This window comes from Vulpes vulpes, chromosome 16 (assembly GCF_048418805.1).
Source record: "Vulpes vulpes isolate BD-2025 chromosome 16, VulVul3, whole genome shotgun sequence".
NCBI lineage: Eukaryota > Metazoa > Chordata > Mammalia > Carnivora > Canidae > Vulpes > Vulpes vulpes.
Window position 1 is genome coordinate 28661297 of NC_132795.1, and position 18254 is coordinate 28679550.

At 41.8% G+C, this 18254-nt stretch overlaps 1 long non-coding RNA gene across 1 annotated transcript; it reads left to right on the top strand.

The window, feature by feature from the left end:
- Positions 1-8890: 8890 nt before the first annotated feature.
- LOC140595840 (uncharacterized) lies at positions 8891-17237 on the top strand. The gene is made up of 2 exons (XR_011997744.1): positions 8891-13233; positions 13637-17237. It is a non-coding gene; the product is annotated as an uncharacterized lncRNA (long non-coding RNA).
- The last annotated feature ends 1017 nt before the right edge of the window (positions 17238-18254 follow it).

An 18254-nucleotide genomic window follows, 5' to 3' on the forward strand; every position in this document is an offset into this window, starting at 1 on the left:
TCCAGGAGCGAGACAGGGGAGCTGTGTAAGGTGTAGTTGTGGGGACTTCAGGAATACACAAGAATGGGAATTTTTCTGCCCTAAAGTATGAAACAGGGACGCCTGGGTGGCTCAATGTTTGGGCGCCTGCCTTGGGCTCAGGTTGTGACCCTGGGGTCCCGGGATCGAGTCCCCCATCAGGCTCCCTGCATGGAGACTGCTTCTCCCTCTGCCTGTGTCTCTGCCTCTCTCTGTCTCTTATGAATAAATAAATAAAATCTTTTTAAAAAAAATAAAGTACGAAACAGAATGGCAGAGGGGAAGCTGAGTGGAAGAAAATCTATAGTCTTTAAAATGCAACATTGACAGCAAGCACGTTCATTTGTTTTAATTAACACGTAAACACTGGACACACGCTGTGTGCCAAGCCCTGGGAGGGGCCCTGGGTTCACGAGGTGGATAGGACCGAGCCCCACAGGCATGCGCCCCCCTCCTGCACCCAGCACGACCCGCGGTGACCGGCTTGCTCAGTCACCCTCCAGCCAGGAGCCTTCAGATTGGGTTGGGTTTGGGTCCTGTTTATTCAACTTAGGGAATTTTCCCTCCTGAAAACACACTGCTGACTATAATGCTACCTACTATCTTTCCTAGGATGAGGCAAGGATGAGCAAATTTAAAAAACACAATGAAAATCCATGAGAAATGTTGACTTTCCTCAGGTACAGTAGCTTAACATCCAACTTCAAAAGCACATGTTATCCTCACCATAAGGGTAGGGTTGCTTTTTTTTTTTTTTTAATAAATAGAACTTCCTAAATTTCTTTAATTAAAAGTATAATTATGCAGAGGAAACAAATGGCCCCTAAACCTAGTGGCCAGATAATCCCTGATGTAATTGTTCATTTTCTTAAAAATATTACAGAAAACTAATAGTTTTCTGTCACCGTGTAATAAATGACCACAAACTTGGCAGCATTAAACAGCACCCACTTATTAGCTCACCGTTCTGTTGGTGAGAAACCCAGCATGATGTGGCTCGGCACTATACTCTGTATGTCCAAGGCTGAAATCAAGGTATTGGCCGGACAGAGTCCTTGTCCGGAGGCTCTGGGGAAAATCTGCATGCAAGCTCATCCTCCTTAGCAGAACTCAGGTCCCTGCAGTTGTAGGGCGGAGGTCCCCATCTCCTGGCTGGCTATGGTCAGGGACCACTCTCAGCATCTAGAAATTGCTTTTGCATCCCTTACCGCGTGGTCCCCTCCATCTTCACGCCACCAACGATACATGCAATCTTTTGTGTTCTTTAAAATCTCTGATTTCTTCTTCTTTTTGTTCTTCTTTTCACCCCCCCCCCCTTTCTTTCTCCTTCTTACAGCCAAGAACTCTGTCTTTTTTTTTTTTTTTTTTTGAGGACTCTGTATTGAAAGGGCTTCTGTGATTAGGTCAAGACCACATGGATAATCTCTCTTCAAGTAAATGGCACCATGTGACATAAATAAAATCACAAGAGTAAAAATCCGTCGTGTTCTCAGATCTGAAGATTACGCAAGGCACGTAATCCAGGGAAGTGGGAGATCTTCGTCTATCTTAGACTTTTGCCTCCACGTAATGAAACGTGGTAGGGAAATTCAGATGACGCGAAGAGGTCCGTGTTAAATGGAAATTGGAGCTGTCCCTTTCCCACTTCTTCCAACATCATATTCCAGTGGTAACCATGGCCAACAGTTTTCCTACATATCCTTCTAGAAAAAAATATAAAGGATATATATGCATCTCTATATTTTCTCTGTATATTTAAATATCCAGGATCTTCTTGCACCCAGCTGTTCTCATATACTCTCATGGCACTCCTTCCTTAACAGCAAATGTGGATCTATGCTATTCTTTTTCACAGCTACATGAGAGCGGATTTTTATTTCTTTAATAATTACATAAGAATAAGCAAGGGATCAACAATGAATCATTCCTAAGACAAAGACAGATTATTTATTATCCCAAAGATTTTTAAACTGTAGAGACAATTTTCATAAGACCCATTGTTCTTTCTTAGAGCAGATGGATTCTCCTAGAGTCCCTATTTTGGAAGAGAGTCAACTAATTTCTCTCCAAAGTAAATTTAAATAATCACTTCTGGAGGAAGTGATCTATTTAGACACAAAAGGATTTTAACAGAACTTCCTCACATGTAAAGGAAAGGTCCAAAAAAAGAAGAACAAGGATGAGGAGGAAAAGGGAGGGGGTAGGGAAGTGGGGATGGGGGAGGGGAGGAGGAGAAAGATGATTAGAAGGAAGAAAATAGAAAAGCAGAATTAACCAGTTGAAATTAAAGGGAAGTCAGGAATTCATCTACGCTTCAGGACAGGAATAAAGTTCCAACCTCTGACCATTATCCCATCTTTTTTCCATAGCAACACCAAAGAAATAAAAAGAATTTTATTTCTTATTTTTCCACAAAAGATGCATTTCTTTCTAATTATTGTCATTCTAAAGTTCTTAAACTACAATGTTTGATCTATGGCTCTGGAATACCAATTTTTCATATCTGTTTTTTCTTAGTACAAAAAGACAAAGAGACTTCCACTACCTTTCATCGTTCTTTGAATGGGACTAGATATTAAAAAAATAGATTTACATTACTAGTCATAACTTGCAACTCTTGAAGCTCCCACAAAACTCATATATTACATTTTTTTCTACAGTAGTGACAAGTTGCTCTGCTTTCATCAATTTAAATGAAAACGCAGTAAGCAATAATAATGGTCCCAATCTCCATGAGTATTTTCTCTTTGTGAGGAGTCCATGAGCTGAAAGTTCCTCTTTCGAGCTTGGACCACTGCTCTGAAATGGAGATGGACTACAAACGTAACGTGAACACTCATGAATTTGTAGTAATACTTGAAGCATGTGTGATTTGCTCTTCAAGTCAGAATTCCTCATCTCCACTGGAGAGAGATACCCTAAAAGCACGTCACCAGAGGTAGCCTACTGGGACATGGAGGAGGGCACTTTCATGGTATCTTAGCAGCAATTTAACAATAAGCCCCATGATTGTATAAGGCAAATGCTAGTGAGACAAATTATAACAGAGAAGCTATGAAGAATTCCCATACTGCCAGTAGACCCAGGCAAGCAGGGCCCCTGTCCTTGGCTGCTCCTCAGGGAGCCTCATCCCTTAAAGTACCGTCTAATGGACTTTCTAAGTTCTCCTCTGGTGCCTGGGACCAGCCAGGGCAGGTGTCATCAGACAGGAAGACTCAGATCAGACCAGGACCCTTGTGGGCCCCCGTCTCCATTTCTCCTTTTCAGAGTACCAAACCTCTGTCCCATACAAGCAGTAGACCAGGTACCCCAAAAACCTTCAGAAGGGAAACACCACTGCTCAGCAGAATGTTTCTTTTATGAAGGTATGACTCTGGATGAGATCGGGCCCTCTGGAATAGTACTGACATACAAATTCGAGGAAACTCATATTTATGAGGGACACGGGACAAGGTCAGGGCTCTGGGATACTGGTGATACCACCAACCCCTAGGCTTGAGGCACCCATGTGTGCTGGTACAAGGGTTCTGCAAACAGAGATGCCACCTCCAGTCTGTAGCACCAAGAAAGCAAGATGGTAGCAGGTGTCCTTACCCAGGGCTGTCATTCCACTTCTTCCTCAGGTTCCATATCACATGTCACACTGTTTTCCCACAGTGGCCTCAGTCATCTCCTCCAAAAGCCTTGGAGAACTTCATTCCTCTATGTCCAGTGATTCTTCTGATCCATGTCCTCTCTTGCCTTACATCATGTGTTGATGTTTGTTCCCTGCCAGGCTGGTCTTAAACCATGCTAAATGAAGGATGGACATTTCTTGTTCAAATGGGACCACTCCTCTTGTCCCCGTGGGTCTGATTTATCTTCTCCATGAGTTGGAAGTGATAGAAGGCAGGGACTGAGCCAGCATTTAAAGAGATCACACTCTAGGAAAGCTGTGATCACCTCCTAAAGAGTTCAAGAGAAGATGTAGCTGGAAGATATATCATTCTATAGTTTTGCTGTGAAATTTTGAACACTAAATTTGGCATAACCAAAACCAATTTATCATTCACAGTTTCCTGCATATACCATACAAGACTTGCATTTGTGGTCATTATCGACGAAGCACAGTAACAACCTTTGAGACAGGTGGAGGAAATCGGTGTTCATACCATGATGGATGATGCAGAATCATGGGTAATGATGTAACCAGCATTAAATAAATGGTCTTAGAAACTAGAGAGGCAAGAAGATCTATATCATTTCAATTCATACAAGATCTGAAGAGTCACAGCGTTGTAAATAACAGCGTTGCTACCTTTTTCTCCAATGATGGGACACATGAAATTAACCAGGAACCATTCATTTGACAATAAAAAACAAGAAGATACAGCACATAGCTACTAGCTACTATGGAGAGCATTTACATGCAATGATCAAATAGTAAACAAACGTGTAAATAGCACCACTTTATTCATTATTCTGAAGATTTACTGAAAATTACCGTAACTTACGTAGGCCCATGAGTTTTACAACATTTTTTTAAATCAAGTTATTATATAGATGGAGACTGCAAAAAAGATTTGCCTGGGACTCTATATTCTAGGGATGGCCTTGAGTAAAACTCATGAGAAAGGGTAGGAAGTGATTTACCAACACACAATTTCATCTTTTCTCAGCACGGATACAGTAGGTTTCACATTACATGGTTTGGGAATCTACATGTCTTAATTTAGAAAACATTTTGTATACACAATGAGATAATTACCATTATGCATTGCAAAGACTTGGGGACTTCTGTAATGTTGTTGTTGTTGTTGTTGTTGTTGTTGTTGTTGTTGTTTGTAGCTCTAGGTTTTTGTATTTTCCCTGCTTGAAGATAATTCTCAATTATTCAGTTTTGGCTTATTGATTTAGTAATCTAACTGCATAAAATAAATGCTTTATTTCTAGATTGTCTGACCTCCAACCTTGAGTATTTTTAGATGGCCTTACTATGTATTAGTTGGTAGAAACTCAAACAATGTAAATTAATTTTTATGCTAGCCTTAAACATTTTAATAATGGAGGAAAATTTAACAATCAGATAAATGCATGCTAACATATTGAATTATTTCTGAAATATCAATCACTTGGATTATCTTTGCTTTTCATATGAACATTTATAATTAATGTTTAGCCATTTTAAGACCCATTATATCAATGGTATGTGTTTCCATACATCACTCATATTTGTACCGACAAAAATATTACATATTCACAGGTGATTAACAGGTCATCTGGTCCAACAACTATTTGGCCAAACTACTAAAAGAGGTTTATAATGGAAGCTCTAGGTCATGGTTTATTTCTAGAAATAGGCAAGAAAAAATTAGGGAAAGAAAATCAAAGGAAAACATTAGATTGTAAACCAATATATTAAATCAACTCCGACATGATATAATCATTCTATAAGCATGTGTCCTTTCTCTTACCCACTAATATTTTACCCTGCCAGATTCTGACTTAGAAAAATGCTAGTAGAAATGCTTGAGCTAATGAAAGTCAACATTTTATTCTCCTGGGCTTTTAAAATTTCAAATTCTATTGAATTTCCTTTCAGTGAAACTTACAAATACAAAAAAGACTAAAACGTTCTAAGAACACAGCATGTAAAAGTGTAAAATTTGAAGTTCATTTTTATATTCCAAATTTTTGTCTAATATAAAATTTAAAGACAAACATTGTATCTGTGCCACCATTCTTGTTTTCAAAAACTTAACAGATTTTTCATTTAGATAGAGAGGGTTATAAAATGCATGAGGGCCACAGAGAAAATAGAAGGGCATAATTCAGATTTTCTGAAATAATTCTTTTTCTTTTGACTTACCAAGCCTTGCCTCCCTCCTTCGTATCAGACAGGATACGAAGTACCTAACTTTTAAAGATCTATTTAGCCATTTCAAATGGCATGATAACCAGATGGTGAGTGAGGAATGGATTTTGAATAAGGACATGACTAACTACAATAATTACATCTACTTTCTTAGTAATGAACAGCAAGTTCCAAGCTCTTTTGTTTGGAAATTCAACAACAACAAAATGCGTTTATATTATCTTAAAAAACAGTGGCGTTTCTGGAATGGAATCCCTGGGAAATAGCCTTAAAATGTGAAAGTCTGTGATCTTCACAAATAAACTATAAGTTGTACTGTATTTAAAAAATTACCTGAGAAGCACCTGAGTGGCTCAGACAGTTAAGTGTCTGGCTCAGGTCATGATCTCAGGGTCATGAGATTGAGCCCTTCGTGGGGCTCCATCCTGTGTGGCATCTGCTTAAGATTCTCTCTCTCCCTTTCCCTCTGCCCCTCCCCAGTCCCCCCCCCTTTGCTCTCAGGTGCGTGCACTCTCTCTCTATCTCAAAAACAATTTACCTGACTTTCAGTACTGACCTTCAAGTAGATGCACCCCTAAGATTAAATGCTGTTTAACAACTTTACATCCTCAAAATCTAGCAAAAATCACCTGTGAATATGAAGAAATTGAAACAAGGTGATGGCTATAGAAAATGGCAGGGGTGCCTGGGTGGCTCAGTTAAGTGGCCGACTCTTGGTTTCGGCTCAGGTCATGGTCTCAGGATCCTAGGATCGAGACCCGAGTGAGGCTCCTGCTCAGCAGGGAGTTGGCCTCAGGATTCTCTCCCTCTGTTCCTCCCCTTGCTCTCTCTCCCTCTTAGTTAATTAATTAATTAATTAATTAAAAAAGAAAATAGCAAGTGCTTGCTTTAAAAGAATGTTTTAGATTCAATTAGAAGATATTGATTATAAACAAGCAGTAACATGGTGGAAACAAAGATGTAATTTCTTTAGACCAAAATATTGTATTGAGAATCAGTAATATTCAGTTTGGTACATCAGTCAGCATTTTTAGACATTATATTTGGTTCAAAGCCCAGTTTTGATGTCTGTGAAGATTTAAGACTTCCACTGTGGAATCATGTATCTTTGCCCCACCCAACAGAAATAATTCCTTTAAAATATTTCTGTTCCCTGTGCCTTTTTTCACCACCTTTACATACTTTCTGTTTTTCTAAGCAGCAGGGTCAACCTGACATTTCCTGGAGGACTGAGCCTGTCAGCTAGAATCACTGTTGTTCCAGTTGCTGAATCAGCCCACCCTCGGACCACTGGCTGGTAGCAATTACAAGGAGACCTTCAAATTTTGCAATTTTTGGTGTGGATTAGAATGGGCTCTAGGCCAATTTCTTTAAAACCAGTACAGATTTTCAGACACATACACAATCACATTCCTAATGCAGAGGGCCCTGAAAATCCATTTCAGACATGGATGGACTACTTGATTCCAAGTGAAAATCTTTTCTTGTGTCACCCAGATGACAACCACATACTAAGGCCATGATGTTTATTCCTATTGTGGCAGGACATGGTTCTAACTTGAAAAGCCAAGCTTTCAGAAGGAGCGCTATAAATAGAGTTAATATTAGATGAACCCATCAAAATAGAAAGACGGGAGTAGGAGTAAGTCATTGAGTTCGAATTCCCAACCTTTGTGGCTTTGATGCTGTGCCAACCATGCTTCTTTCGTGTAAGCTAATGGACAAAGGTTGCACAGGGAATGGAGCCAAACTGAGGGAACCTTCCTTCTGCTGCTACAAAGGTTTATTAAGGATCAATGGAACAGACTTCAACAACCCGGAGACAACAGTTTGTTTTCAGAGGAATTCTGGTTAATAATGGCACTGTACCTGTTAATTCATCATGACTAAATAAATTAAAATATATGGACAAACTGTTGTCCGTCTGGACACCGGAGAACCAAAGACTCAGACAGTGCATGTTTATTGAAGGGGTGATCTTCAGAGATGGCTCTTCAGGGGAGGGTATGACAAGCAGGAGAGGGAAGATGAGGGGGCTGAGCAAGGGGAGGTCCCACCTACAGGCTAGTCTTGAGCTGGTTCAGGGGATCATGCCACAAAAATGGATTCTGACCCTCTCCTTTGAGGCAAAGGGCCCAGCCATTTGTAGCCCGTAGCCATCAATTATTGGCTGCTCCTGCTGGAAGATCATAATCTCTAGGGGGGCTGCCGACAGCAAGTTTCAGGATGTGGGAGTGACAGCTATGGATCATTAGCAGCCGAAAATCACAACAGTTGGAGAAACGTGCAAGGGCCCGGTAAAGGAATCTGGGCAGGGGCACCACAGCATCTACTATACTCCCTCATTTCAATTCACTCCAAAATCAGAAAGACGCCTGGGACTCTGGCAAATTGTAGTCAGACGGGAAAGGGTGACCTCTGGTATCAACAGGTGAAGTCATTGGGAGGGAATGGCTGGCAATCTTACCCAGTTGCCTTTAATCGTATTATACCCTATGACTTGTGCTTCCTTTGCTTGTTAACAATCTACAGCCTCTGACATAATGTATCCTTAACCTATTTTGGGGCTCTTAATTCAGAATTATTCCTTCTTCCCGCATGAAAGAAAAGCTGCCAGTTTTGAGAATATCCATTAAGTTAAGGGCAGAAGGCAAAATGTTAACATTCAACTCAAAGGAAAAGCAGTGAGACTATAAATCACAAAGCACAACTCCTTTTTTAAATGAAAAAAATGGAGCTTTCCATTGAGAGATTTGGGGGGAGTAGAAAAAAGTCATTTCCTTAGCTTGGGTGTAAGTTTTAATTGCATTCCATGAGTCCTGTCACATGGACATCCTTCACCGGTAAGAAATGAACACTTCTGCCGTGGTTGGTGACTGGCCTCATTTTTCAATAATGGGCATTAGAAATTCCAAACCTGCTGTGAGTCATTTTACCTTCTTTCCTCCTGACATTGTGCTGGAGATGGAGTGATCTGCATTTTCATTGTTGGTCTGTGGTGTTCTGAAACAGTCAAAACAAATCTAAGTCTTTATTATCCAACAAGTAGATAGGAAATATGAATCCAAAGGCTGGATGGCGATAAATTTGGGAGTCTTTACCCAGATGGGCTTATGAAACCACGAAAAACTCAAACATATTATTTTGTACGTCCAACTCTTCTCCACTCCGTTTTGAGGTCATTAATTTCATCTGGATGTCTGGAGAACAGCCAGCTTTATATTTGAGTTCATTATAAAAACAAAGAAAGAAAGAAGAGATTTGCCTATCTCTACAGAAAAGTCCATCTCGTTCTCTTCTGGCCTCACCCATAAGAGAAGCCATTAAATATAATGGTTTCAAAATCTTCTCTAGAAATGCCAGTTTGGCCACAAGAGGCTTTGTTAAAAGGGCACATGGGAATCGACGGGGACGGGCATCATTGTAATAATCCACCCAGGATGGTTTGATTGCTGTAACTCTGAGTCCAGATATTTGTCCTGGATTCCGCAGCCAGCCAAGTCAGTGGGATATTTTTTTCTGAAGCAAACAAATCTCCCTGTTTCCTACTGATCCAACCTAATTCTAGCCACCCAGCCTACACATTATATATTTCCTATTTTGAGAAAAACATTCCTGGAACAAGGAGTGGGCAGTGGACTCGATTCTATTTTCCACTGAATTAAGACACCTTACAGATAAGGAAAGTCACATTTTCTGTGACAGGGAAGAGGCAGGCTACTTGCTGCGGTGGAGAAAAGAAAAAAAAGAAAGAAAGAAAGAAAGAAAGAAAGAAAGAAAGAAAGAAAGAAAGAAAGAAAGAAAGAAAGAAAGAAAGAAATCACAAACTCAGAACCAGAGGGTAAGAGGAAAGTGGCAGATTGACTTCCGGTTGCTGGACGGCCGTAAGCCATCGCAAGGCTCCCCTCCGTCCTCATCCATAAAGAAAGGCTTCCCAAGAGCAGAGCAGAGCTCCAGCTTTACAAGGGCTTCTAACCCTGGCCTCATACAGTCAAGGCCAGACCTTCACATCATAATTATCTTTCACTAACCCTTCTCCAAACATCTTTTAGCCTGAAAGCGACAAAAGCTGTCAGTCAACGTGACCAAGTCATGGCTATTTTCATCAGGGCTCAGTGGCCATTCTTGTGGCCACCACTGAGCCCCGACCTTCTCCAGAGGGGGAGTATCGAGGATCAGTAGAGTTTTGTTCATCGTCAGATTGAGTTGCTAGGTCATGTCTGGGGATTAGACTCCTGACTCGAAGAGTAAATGGCAGCTTTTGATTTTATTATTGGAGCAAGAGAGTAAGACTTTATTTTTAAAATTTGTTATTTAGTTGGGGAGGATCAGTGACTAGAGTTACGAAATGTATTCCTAAAGTAAGTAAGAAGGAGAGGAATATGGAGAAGAAGAAGAAAAGGAATAGAAACTTCTCATTAAAATTTTGCAAAGTTTACAAGGAAACTAAGATTAGACCAGTTTTCTGAATTAGCACTAACACGAATTTACCTCTCTAATGAGCCCGAGCTCAGTCTCACAACTGAGAATTTTACCCTCTTCAGAAATTCAGCTGAGGAAAAATGCAAGTTAGGTGGACTGAAGTGCTAAAGCCAAAGGAACAGCCTCTTTGCTAATAGAATTAACTGACATTTATTTCATGTTTAATGATGTCAAGCACTATTAAGAGTTCAATGCTAGTATGAAACGGTATCACTTCCAGAACACAAGCTAGTCAATGGAATTAGAGCCCAGCTGGAACATTTACTAGCTGTGTACCCCCAGAAAATACATTTCTTGTTTCTTCTCCATGTTTTTTTTTTCTTTTTCATTTGTAAGATGAGTGTTGGAAATAATTCCCATCTCACAGGTTGTCATAAGGGTAAAGAAATTAGGACACGTGAACCATTCAGCAGAGAATCTGATACATGGAAAGAGTTTAAAGAAGTATTGCCTATTACTAGCTATCACTATGATCTAACTAAAGATGAAAAAGTGGAAGTCTAAAGGTTAAGTAGCTTTCTCAAGGTCATACAGAGAAAAATGAACAAAACCCAGATTTGAATTCGGGTGCTCTATCTCCAAAGTTCATGTGCTTACAAGGTAAACCTTAATGCCTCCCTGACAAGCATGTTCCCCAAGACCTAGTATGATTTGAATCCAGCCCTTTCTGACAGGGCAGGAGCCACACAGCAACGAGGTAGTGATGGGGTTTTTAGCCAACAGCTTGTGGCAGATCATGAGTCTAGGTGTGGAACCATTAGTCACTACAAAGGCTGATACCGCACATTTGAAAGCAGGGTTAATTCCTCCAAGGAGGGAGGGGTCAACACAGGAAACATTGTTGGCCTCTCTCCTGAAATTCAAGCCTCATCATGAAATTTAAAAACAACTCATGAATTAATAGCTTTAGTGAGGGCATAATATTTCACCTAAAGCAAATAGAAATTACCTTTTGTGGTAGAAAGGTACACAAGCTCCCAACTAATACATGCATTTTATATTCACGTTGCGTTAGCTACTTTGTCATATGGTATCTCACTCAATCTCTGCCACAACTTCATGAATTAGAAATTTTTAGCTTTGTTTTATGGATGAGAAAATAGAGAAGTTAAATGGCAAGGTCACGAAAGGGCAGAGCTAGAATTTAAAACCATGTCTCAAAAACCTAGTGTTTTAACCATGAAACAGACACTGGCTTATTGCTCGTGCTGTGATGCTCTGTTTATGTATAAAATTTGCAAGGTTGGGGCTCAGGCGGTTGAGAGTCTGGCTCTCAGTTTCAACTGGGGTTGTGATGTCAGGTCCTGGGATCACCCCACATTGGGCTCCCTGCTCAGCGAGGAGTCTGCTTCCCCTCTCTCACCCTCTGCTTCTCTCCATGCTCATGCCTATGCATACTCTCTCTCCTCGAAAATGAATAAATAAATCTTTTAAAAAATTGCAGCGGCCTCTCCTTACACAATAGTATTGCCTTTGCGTGGCTTGTCATGCAGCCAATAGGCTTACCTAAGTGTTCCTTTTCCTTCTAACTATCCCCTTGTAAAGCCCTTTAGGATTTTAAAAGATCTGTTCTTCTTATATTAAATAGAGCTAAGGAGGGCATTACTCTACCCACTCCACTGATTGAAATACCGAGACTTGTAAAGAGTAACTCTCTCCAATCAGAAAGTTTTTAAGTGACGCCATAGGCCTCATCCTCTAGGCTTTTCACTATGCCTGATTCCCTACTTTGGGCAACACTATCTCAAATAGGCTATTAAAGCATCTAAAAGTACAATCGTTTCTACAAATATAAATGATTTTTATCAAAGGCAAATACTTCAGATGTCTCTACAGCCATACTAAAGACATTTCCACAGAGATGGAGTTTGGAACATGTAAGTCTCCTAAGATTGATAGATCTTTGGGATCTAACTAAAGCTATTGACTGATATCTTTGGGCTCTGGTTCTCCTAGAACAGCCACAAATATCATGTGGTTTACAGGCTCAAGACAGCTTAATGACCAAAAGTGCCTGCAAGCTGTTGCCCAGAGCCCATGAGGCATAAAAGAATGGCGGTGGTTGTAGGAGGTGTGGTAATTGAGACACTGCCAGCTTTTTTTTCTTTTTTGTTTCCTGACGATGAAGGATGAAGAGATTAAAGCAAAAGCAAAAAAAACAAAAAAACAAAGAAAGGAAAAGAAAAATCAAACAACCAATGTCTGCCACACAGCACCCAACAGCAACCACCTTAGCACTGAGCCAGTTGTATTTACATCAGCCTTAGCTTCGAATTGAACATTCAAGATTCAAAAAACAGCATGTTTGATTTTTCCCTTCCTTCCCACTACAGGATCAAGAGAGGGGAAAGATAAGCTTGCAGAAAGAAAAAGAAAAAAAAGCTTTGATTCTCCACACATGTTTATTTATGCAGGAAGGAAGATGTCTTTGCTGCCTTCTCTAGATGGAAGAGCGCTGCGTGCCAGTCGAGACCTCCTGTCTCATAATGGGCACTCAAGAAATGCTTATTGGATGAGGAGCCTGGGGCTCTCAAAATGATGGAGATGACATCAGTCCTATCCTGGAGGGACTTGCAATTGAAAACTTCTGACATTAACCCAGACAAAAATGGACAGGCAATCCAGATAATGCACCGAGAACTTGGAGCAATCAAATAAATATGCAGCTTGCTTTTTTTTTTTTAAATCATTTTTTACATCGCTCATGTTACAGTCACATACTGCCCAATTCCCAACCACCCTATGAGCAACCTCACTTCACAGCCTATTAAAAGGAAGTCACAATCCATTTCGAACCCCGGCCTTCAGGAATGTAAATATGAAGTCATTTTGGACTGGAGAGGAGCAGAATGTTTTCAAAGAACCATTAGGAGGCATTTGTGAGTGGATCTTGCATGCGATTTTCCTTTAGATTCTTTCAAAAGGGAAGGAGGATGGGCAGTTAAACTGGTTTCCACTTGGATATAAATTTGATTATTCTAAACAAAAATAAAAAAATAAATTTGATTATTCTGGCAAACTCAGAAGAGATCTAATGATCCTAATGGATTCTTAAACCGCCCTAAGTAGTTCTCTGCACTTGACTGTTTCTACAGTCACAACAGATTCAATCCTGTGCGTCTGGAAGCAGGAGTCTGGTTGGGGGTGGGCAACACAACAGGCGATGCCTGACGATTGTGCTTCCTGGCATTCCCTGGGAGCTGCGGGATAGGGTGTTATACACCCTTTTGTGCCTTTATGGCCCTTTTTGTTAACTTTCTGTAATTTCTCGTTCTTCCACAGCCTTCAGAGGATGCCTGCCCTTCAGTGGAAACCCCCCCGCACCATCACGGCCGATTGTTCTCTATGGTCTGAAACTCTTCTTGGGAACGTCTTCTGGGACCACTGCACAGAGCCCGCTTACGTCTCAGTGAAAAGCCCTAAAACATAAGGAGAGAAACGAGCTTGTAAATGCAGTCTGGAGAGGTCAGACTCAATATTTTGTTAAAGGTGGTCTCAGGAGTGGTATCTGTTTGTGAGGCAGACATGCACATCTCCACTAAGAATCAATAGTGAACCCATTTGTACTACGCTTGGTGTTCAAAGTGTTTCTATGCATTTATCCCACCTTCTGCACTTTCTCTATAAATAAATGCCGCTGGCTGTCTAGTTTCAAAATGCTTCAGCGTGTTGTGCTGTTGTCTCTGCCTGAGAGTGCAGCTGACAAGGCCGACGCCTCCTATCCCTCTTCTGCGCCCTGGTGGGGCCCTACCAATGGCACCTCCTTTCTCTGCCTTTCACCCCATGGTCTGTCTGCTGCCCTGAAGCCTTTGCTCAGAACAAGCCACCCCATTTCCGCGGGCCAACCCTCCAGGCCACATCTGCTGATTTTGTTTCCCGGCCTTCCAAGGCTCCACAGACTAAGTGATGGGACTCCTCAGGGCCCGGGACATCATACCTCCTGCCTGACACCTGTGTGTCTGTCACGCTCTCAGCACAAGTCTTGGGATTGCCACCTCTGCCACCTCTGTCGCTCTTCCTCACCTGTTCTAGCCAATGGGATGGCGGTATGGCGAGCAGAGCTGCAAAAGAGAAGGAACAGAGCAATGTGGGAAGATCCTGGACAGACCTTTGTTAAATTCCAGGCGTGGCTATTTACCAGGCGCGCTAATCAGTCTCCGTAAGCCCGGCCTACCCGGAGTAAGTGTTCTAAAGACTGAAACGAGACCTGGAGAGGGCCTGGCTCCCATCAGCCGTGGCCTGAGATAACCATTGTTACTCCATCCTGGTGAAAATGGAGGCGTTCCAGGGGTAGGTATCACGTGACCGAGGAAGCTAGAGTGACAAACATTCGGGAGACCCCAGATCCCTCGGCAGGGAGCTTGAACCCAGGCTCACTCTGGCCCTCCAACACGTGACAAACAGCCTGGCCTCTTTTACTGGCTTTTGGGATTTCTCCCCGTCCCCTAATGCACCCTCGGACAGAGTGCTAGCCGGTGCTGGAACGCAGGGACAGATCTATGACAGGATGCTGCTGATGGCACTCTTCGCCTGGGGCAAGATAGAACATGACCCCTTTCTCCTTCAAGTGTGACATCAATCACTGGTGTTCTCCAGCCCCGTAAAGAGGCTCTTCATTTCTTCTTGCCTTTACATTTCAGGAACAGATCCAGCCCTTGCCCAGTAAGCTCACCAGGACTTTACAGCACGGGCACATGAGCGGGCACCCAGGAGGCCCCCAGGAAGCACTAGATGCAAAGAAAGGAGGGACTTCATGTGACACTTCACGTCCTAGCGAAAGAATTTCCTATGGAGCTGGAACTAGGGTGGCTCCCAAGTTCCCCTTTTACATTTGCACATGTTTGAACATGACTCAGTAAGATAATATTGGAACTCATGTAGCTCCCTCTCACTCCATAGGCAGTAGGTCGCTATCAATACTTGCAGGAATGATTGCACCTGAGTAAATGTCAAGACACTCACCTTTCAAACGGAGTTGGGGCCTTACTAGTTTGCCCTTAACCTATTTTTCTCGCACACCTACATCCTTGGCCATGCTGCAAAGCTCACAGCAACTCTTCCACATTTCATTCCTTAAAGTCACATTGTTTCCCATGTGCCTTTAAGGAATCATTCTTGATCTCAGCCATAAAATTGGAAAGCGGCATAACTGACAAGATGATCCCCGAAGGCAGCTGAAACATGGGGTAGATTGAAGCCGACAGTTAATTTGTAGCAGTAAAAAATAATGATATCACCATAAAACAAGTTTAAGATTAGACCGGGCTCAAACACTCTGCGCCCACAGAATATATGGATGGGTATTGTCAAGCTCAAATAACAAAGCAAAACAAACCCGAACCTCCCAGCCTCGCCGAGCCCAATTTACTTGCTTTTTTTTGTCATGGTACGCTAACACCATCTGCTGGCTGCAGCCAATAAAATGCCTGGCATTCCCTAAGTCTTGGAATATTCTAGTGTGCGGATACTGTTGTTAATTAGTATGCATAAGAAAACATATTTTTTTAATCTAACAATATCGTTGGGATGGCACAAATAAACCAGATCTTCTGAGAACACCAAACAAACGGAGGAGCCCAGAAAGCTAGTTATTGCCAAAAGCATCCTGGTCCGCTCTGCCGAGAAGCTGCATCTGCTGAGTGCATAAGTCCTAGCACATTCCCTTTTTGTTCCAGAGCTTCCTTCTGACACGCATTCCCTTTCTGACTTCCTCCTCCCCAGCTGCCTTCTCCACCAGGCATCCTACACAGCCCTACAGTGATAGGCAAAGCAGCAGCTCTCAGCTAAAAACAGCCTCCTCCTGGAGATCCTGAAGGAAGAAAACCACTGCCACTCGTCTTCCCTAAGGAAGGCAGAGCTCCAGAGCTCCAGGGGGGTCCAGCAAGCCAGAAAGGACACGGGGTGGGGGGGAGGGCTCCCCAGGCCCTGAGAGCCGTATTTCAGCAGGGCTTCTGTAGGGCTGAACGCCTCCTGTTCAACGCCTGCCTTCCTAACTTGGCACCAAGTTTGGAGGGAGAAAGAATAGAGCCCATGTAAGCAAATAAAATCTAGTGACCTCCACAACCTGCCCATTTTCTCTGACGTGTTCAGTCTTCCTATTCCAGACTCTTCGTTATTAACATCCCAGGGCGCTGACTTCCCAGCCATCCTGAGGATAAAGGAGGCTTTAGGAGATCGTCCTTGCGCATCATGACCAGTTTCTGGATTTTGTTTTTTAATTTTGTCGATCTGAATTTAAAATTTTTACTCGGTGAGCATGCAGGAATTGTGTGTTGTAACCATGTATAAAAATCCTTGAACTTCTCATGGATCTAGAAGGTTTTTCTGGCACTCATATTTTTTTTTATCATGAGAATGTAATAATTGTTCTCAGACAAAATAGCTGGTGTTGATTGAGCCATGATGTGTCTGCCCCACACGTCGTTTGCCCTGGAGAGATGCCCACAGCCCCGTGCAGCAGCAACGAGGGACGCTCCAGCATCTCTGGACGGCCAGGCTCTCCCGGTTAGAAGGCCACAACGACCCACACAAGACTCAGGCCTTCAAAAGCCTTGAATTAATTTCCTCCCAAATATAATCCTCCTTGCATCTACCTAAACAATCACCTCACTCTCCTCAACATTCCAAGATGTGAATCAACGCGAAGGCATGCCACGTTTTCTTCCAGATGCTGCGATTTTTAAAAAGTGCCACTTAGAGGGTAGGTGGTTTCTATATAATAAAGTTAACCACTGAAAGCAATGCATCCTTGACAAAATTTTTCCTTTACGTGTTTTCCTTTTCTACAAATGTCCGGTGAATATATTTTATTTAAAAGGTTCAACGCCATCAAAATAATTGAGGTTAAATTACCCTAAAATAAAATGACAACAATTTTTTTTCTTATCAAGTATCAAAGGATTTTTCACAAATCATAATACCCACGGTGATGATGGGACAGGAAAAGTTATTCTACACACTGTTGTCAGGAGTGCCATTTGGTACGACCCTTCCGGAGGGTAATTTGGCATTGCTTATCAAAAAGCCCTTTAAAAAAAGCATCCGTGTGCTGCGGTTCATACATTACAGCACTAGAAGTTAATCCTGAAAGAATAATCATTTCTGATGAATATAATAGCATGCAACCTCACAGCCTTGTTCATAATTTACAGGCAGCATCACGGCCTCGTTTATAATAAGGGAAGGCTTTAGTATTCAGACATGGTAGACTGTATAAGGTCTTTTCCAACGATGTCCACGTCTTAATCCCCAGAACCTCTGAATATGTTACTGTACATGATAAAAAAGATTTTGCAGATATGACTAAGTTAAGGATCTTGAGGTTTTCCTGGACTACCTGGATGAGCTCCATATAATCCTAAAGTACTTTATAAATGGGAGCCGACACTATAGAAGGTGATGGGGTAATGGGTGCAGGGGTTGGAATGATGGACTTTGAAAATAGAGGAAGGGGCCATGAGCCAAGGAATGTGGCGATCTCTAGAAGCTGGAAAAGGCTAGGAAACGGACTCTCCTCCATAGCTTCCAAAAGGAACATGGCTGAGCTGACATCACAATTTTAGGGTTTCTGATCTCTAACATTATAAGATTCAAAAAATTGCATCGTGTTAAGACGCTACGTTTGTAGTAATTTGTTACAGCAGCAATAGAAAACTAACATACCAGATATCAAGCAATATCTAGAGAAATTAGTCAACTCAGGCCTTCAAAAGCCTTATACTTGAGGGTCTGAGTTATGAAAGAAGGGTTTTTTTTTTAAATCTTGTGTTTTTATTTTGATGGTAATCTAAAAAATGTCAATGTAAAGATATTCTGGACCATCTGGTAGACTGACTTAAAACTCACAGCTAAGCTATGATTTCAATGTCCAAGTTCGTGTTTGTTTTTATCGTCACGTCGG